This window comes from Arachis ipaensis, chromosome B01, assembly GCF_000816755.2.
Source record: "Arachis ipaensis cultivar K30076 chromosome B01, Araip1.1, whole genome shotgun sequence".
In the NCBI taxonomy this organism is placed as follows: Eukaryota; Viridiplantae; Streptophyta; class Magnoliopsida; order Fabales; family Fabaceae; genus Arachis; species Arachis ipaensis.
The window spans coordinates 35,561,113-35,567,515 of NC_029785.2; positions in this window are offsets into that span (position 1 = coordinate 35,561,113).

Below are 6,403 nucleotides of genomic sequence, written 5' to 3' on the forward strand. Positions count from 1 at the left end.
AAGAACTAATAAAATAATTAAAATTTTTATTTATTACAGTATCCCTATGATTGGTTTCTGTCTTTTTTTTAATATGAAAAAAGAAAAATACATCATTCATATGATTACTAATTAAAAGAAAGTCTGAGCTTTACAATCAAAATATCTACCAAAAACCGTATAGGCCGGGAGATCATTGCGAAAAGAAAAAGGTATAAAATAGATAAAAGTTCTATGATCGGGTTAAAAATTAATAACTATATATTTATATATTTATTATTTAATTTATTTATTATGTATCTAATAGAAATCAAATCCAAATTAGACTTGATAACTGTAAGTAGTAGGTATCATCAAGTAAGTGCAAAGCTGGTTTTGATTAGGTTCGATGAAAATAAAAATCGTACAAAGCTAAATTTAATTAACATAATTAAGTATCCATGGGCGAAAAAGAAACAATGATAGTAGTTTCAACTAGTAACCTGAAAATGGGAAGACTTTTGCTCTTTCTATCTTTCACTTTATGAGCATGTCACACAAAGTAATAATTAAAAATATAAAAAATGGCCACTTACATAAAAAACAGATTAATGTAAGCAGATTGTCACTTCGATGATCGGTTTCTATAATATATAAGTCCATTTCAATTAGTCTATTATATTTATGGATTTAGTTATACTGTGCTTTTAACAGATGTTAGTTTAATTCTACATTTATTCGGCATATATATGTATGCGTACATATGTCTGTTGTGTACTCCCAATAATAATTCTCTTAAAAAGATCTCAACAAAGTGTAGTTTTTGGTGTGGATTAATTAAATTAGAAACGACAAAAGAATCAATTGAAGTGATAAAAATTGTAAGACCCTGTTAATTAACGGCTAATTAACCCATAAATGAGAATTTATTCTAGAAAGCCAAAAATGTTATTTTTATGGCAAAAAGAACATGTAATACTAGATTGTTCAACGATTTTGCACTTTCTCACCTTGGACACAAGTTTTGGAGGCAAGTTCTTGGGAGCTCCTCTAGTGGCACACTGGACGTGCCTCTCTTCATGTTGAACGTGAGGCTTGCTCGATCAGAGGCACGTCGGACGTGCCTTCCTTGGGTTGAATGTAAGCTTGAAAGCAAGTTCCTGGGGATATTTTAGATTGGTACGTTGAACACATCAGGAGGCACGTTGGACATGGCAATATACTACCATTTTTGGGAGTCTTCTTGTTTGGTCCAATAACCTTTCTGTTTGATCCAGAAGCTCTCTGTTTGATCCAACAACCTTTCTGTTTTACTCACTTCTTCTCATATTCTCCTGCAATCAAAGAATTCAAACAACTCAAAATAATATGCATTAAACCATGAAACGGTTGCTTAACAAGGAAGAGTCACTATAGCTTATTGAATGAAATTCTAAAGAAAAACACTATTAAAGATATGGATGCATCACAACACCAAACTTAAGACTTTGTTTGTCCTCAAGCAAACAAAGAAACATGTATTAAACCAATAATAGACAATGAAATCAATATCTCAACACAAAAAAATTCAGTTTTAGTCTAGACATTATAAAAGCAATTTTACAAATAAAAATTGTGAAAAAAAGGGTAGTTACATTGTAGCCTTAAATTATACACTAGCTCATCAATTCTACCATCTGCCTCTCATCTAATGGTGATTCAGTGCAAGCTTAGCTTTGGAATTCTATTTGGGACCTATAATGCGAACCAAAAATTAGGATCTTCTTATGAAAGGTAATGCACAATGAAATTCTAGTGAGAAAAAAAATTAAATGATAAAATTCATACTATTTTTTTGTCTGTAGAAAATGTCTTGCTGTCAAGAAGTCAATCCTTAATTGCTTAGTTTTTTGTGAACAATCTTGGACAATCTAAATCAATTCAAGAACTGAAATTCTTAATCTCACAACAAATTTCAGAAGCATTGTAACACCCTACCATACAGAGTCTTATGCTTAAGTCATAATTCAGGGATGGCAAGGTATTACGACCTCTAAAACAAAAATTTAGTACGTATAGTAGTATGAATAATTGATTATAACTAGGAGCCTTTGTAGAAAAAGGGGTAAACAAAAATCGTAACTCAAAAGCGCAACACTCCGATCGATAACATAACGAACAGGGATAAGCTAATGCGAGATCATATATATATGAAGAGTGTCAAAAACGGGAATATCAAGACTCAAAATCCGACTGCAAAGATAACCGGTCCGAGCAAAGCAATATATACATATAATAAAATAAGGAAAACCCCAAAGGAAACCCAAAGGGACACAAATACAGAAATCTATTCTCCAAAATCCCCTCTAGAAGGAGTCATCACAGTTTGTATTATTTAATGGAGATAAAAGTATCTACGCAAAACTTATAAACCAAAACAGAGCCCCGAGAACAAAGATCTTCGCTAATCCGGAAGTCTCCAGCATGCCTTAACGAGAAGCCTCGCGTCCTGCATCTGAAAACCACAAAATCCGCATGGGTGAGAACCAGAGGTCCCCAGCACGGTAACAGCTTCCACATATATAATACATAATAATAGAGGAAAGCCGAAGGCAATCCTAGAACTTCCTCCAGATAATATCAAAGCTTATAAACAAACTAAACCGTAAGTGGCAACTGACTAAAGATCCTTCAGTCTAACTAATACTTCCCTTTCCAATTCCTTCAGACCTCCCAACCACCAGCAGGAGTATAATATAGCAAACAAAGTTATATCAGACAAGAGATTTACAAATAGGAACAGATAAGGCATTTAGACAATTAGCAAGTAATATGCAGTCAGATAGGCAATCTCAAACAATTCATGTAGTATGCTTATGATGCATGCTTTCCCTAGTGGCTGATGATATCATCTGTCGGTTATAGAGCCAACCCGACAAGTCCTGGTAGCTAACCATTGGACTGTCCTTCTGTCGCGCATCCCCAACTCGAGTTATACTCATCATAAACTTGATCATAATCATGATCCATATCCATCAACCTCACTGGTGAATATTTACGGGGGCGAGCTCATCCGGGCCTTTCACAGTGCCCGGCCACATTTACGACATAGGGTCAAAAGAGCTTCGAGTCTCAACCTGGAGCACGTGGTGGCTAGCCACTGCTTCCTCCCAGGGAAACCCTCATCTCCGATGGTGGAAGTGCAAACATTCACAATTCTTTCAACAGCATATATGCATTTATACTTAGCCATAATCATGGCTCCGCCGTAACACGGCAATAATCTAGCCATCCGGCTCACGGTTAAATCCATAACCAGCCAATTTATTAACAATTACGGCCCTTCGGCCCATGGCATAACAAGCACTTCCACCGCCATACTCCGCATCTCACATAATCATCTTTGATCCCATTGATCATTCATTTTCCCTTGCTTCACTTGCAAGTTACCACATTCACTAGCTCCTTATCTCATTGCTAGGCATATCATAATGATTTAAGACATAAGTGGTGAGATCGGAGGCTTAGAAGTATGAAATTTGGCTTTTAAAACTCAAAAATCAACTTTAGGATGAAAACAGGACCACGCGCACGCGTGGATGGCCAAAAACTCATCGATGCGCAAGCGTCATACGCGCGGATTGAAAATTAGCCAAACGACGCGCAAGCGTCAGCCACGCGTACGCGTGGGTGCTCTTGCGCCCCAGGCACAAAACTGGCACAACTCAGGCACAACTCTCTGGAAAATGGCTGGGCATTTGGTGCAGCGCATCGACGCGCCCGCGCACACCACGCGCACGCGTGGATGGTGATTTCTCGAAGAACGGCGCGTACGCGCCAAGTGCGCCTACGCGCGGAGGGTCATTCTGCTAAAAAATTTTCTAAGTTAAAAGCTGCAGAATTTACAAATTCAACCCCCAATCTTTCGACGGACATAAATTGCTCATTTTAAATCGTTTTTCACCCATTCTTTGAACGGCATGGACATCCCGAATCCAATTTCATTTCTAAACAGATTTGGCACAAATCAGAGATCCGTAGTCCAAGTTATGTCCCGTCAAAATATGCCCAAAAATCATGTTTTCATACAAAACCACAAAGTGCCATTTTCAAAACAAGCCACTTTCAACTCTTTTCAAAATAAACCAAAACATGCCAATTTCATTCCTTTTCTTTGAAATCAATCAAAATGTACCAAAATCAACATCAAGCCATCCTCAACTCACACATTGACACTTTACCAAAATTCCCAAAATCACCATCCAACCATTTTAACACTTCTCAATCAAATGGCTAAAGGACAAAAACAATATCATGTCATACATCCTTCCTCATCCCAATTTCCAATAATACCATTCCCAATCAACCATCATTATACATAATCATCATCATACTCACCATCAACATGGTATCACCCACCAATTCAACCTCAATCATTCATCAAGCATATATCACAACATGCATTTTCTCATATATCACACAATCAAGGCATCAATATTCATAATCACATATATGATCACATCATATATCTCAACCATTCAACGACATCATCAATTCAATGCCTATCTTAGGGCCTCTAGCCTAAGTATTTCCTACCACATTACATATTAGATACGGAAAACCGAGACCATACCTTAGCCGATTTCCCACGCTCAACCGGAGCACTTCCAAACCACTTGTCCACAAGCTCTCAAGGTCTCAATACTTCCAAGAACAGATTTTATCACACAAAACCCTCTTCCAAGCTTTCCAAAATTACCAATCAAGCTCCAATATTCACATATACACAACCTATGCCACAATCATCATACCCATACACAACATCTCAATACCCAAACATCATACAACAACAAATTTCACTAGGGCTGAGAATCTTACCACATCCAAGGTCCAAGGAGACATGATTAACCTTCTCCTTCAAGAGAGTTGGGTCCTATAACATCAAAGAGCCCAAAATCTCAACATTTTTGCTCATGAAACTCGAAAACAAGGGCTGGAATTTCGAAGAGCAAAACGTGGCTCACCTTAAGATTGATTGTATGGGTTTTGTGGAGCTCTCCATGGTGAACGCGTGGCCGCAAACAGTGCGGCGATCGGAGCTCTAGATCAAAAGTTATGGTGGTTTGAAGATCAAGTGAGAGATAGAAGTTTGAGAGAGTGTTCTTCCCCTCCCTTACTCCATTTCAGCGTGTTTCTTGAGTGTAGTGAGGAGAGAGAGTACTGAAAACTAGGGTTTTGGTTTAGTTTAGTTGGGCCAAGGGCTCACTTTGGATCCGGTTGGCCCGGTTTGACCCGTTCGGTCCAATCTTGGTCCGATTTCTATAAAATTGGTATCGAAATTCTTGTCTCAATTTCTTCTATCATATTAAACCATAAAAATAACATTTTTGACTTTCTAGAATAAATTCTCATTTATGGGTTAATTAGCCGTTAATTAGCCGGGTCTTACAAACATGGCAGTGATGGATAGAATTAATAGTGAAGATTAAGAGAAGTAGAAATAAAATCCAAAAATGAGGAGAAGTGGCTAACATACTGTGGGAGCTCTGAAAGGCATGCATCAAGTTTATTTTTAGAGATGAAACTTTTTGATGAACAATACATCTTAGATCTGATAAGAAGTAACAACATTGTGTTCCTAGCCAGCTTCATGTCCTAACTCGATGAAAAAGATGAGTGTCTTTAGTAATTACGTTTACTTTACTTTTCTCACTTCCTTTACTTATTTTCTTTTGTTGTTCATTTTAAATAAATCTTTTTTGTGAAAAGTTTCAGTTTTAGCCGTTGTATGAGGTTTATCGTAAATTAAAATACTTTATTTTCATTCAATGAAATCTAAACTCTGGAAAAACAATATTACTTATACGTATTATATAAATTAATTTACTAAAACATAGATCTATTTATAAAAAAAATTAAGCATGTATCAAGATTTTTCTTATTACATAAAAGTCGAGACTATTAAAATGAAATTCTAACAAGTGTTTTACTTATTTTCTTCATTTTAAATAAATCTTTTTTGTGAAAAGTTTCAGTTTTAGCCGTTGTATGAGGTTTATCGTAAATTAAAATACTTTATTTTCATTCAATGAAATCTAAACTCTGGAAAAACAATATTACTTATACGTTTATACGTACTAGGTATTTTGTGTTCAAATAAAAAATCAAACCCTTTAATACTAATAAAATAAAATAAATGTCTCCCATAAAAATAATATATGTGAGATGTGAGATGTGAGATGGTTAAAAAGTACTTGCCAGGAACAAGTTAATAGATACATGCGTTGATGTAAAGTAAGGTGTCACAAACATATGTGTTGTGGCTATAAAAGAGTAGAAATTCAAGTGTTTCATATCTAAATAGAGGAACATTTACTCTTCGTGAATAAAGTCCTCTCTGTCTGTCTTCTATTTTGTCCCTTTTGCATCATATTACTCTTGTGGAGAATCCCAAAAAAGAAAAAAG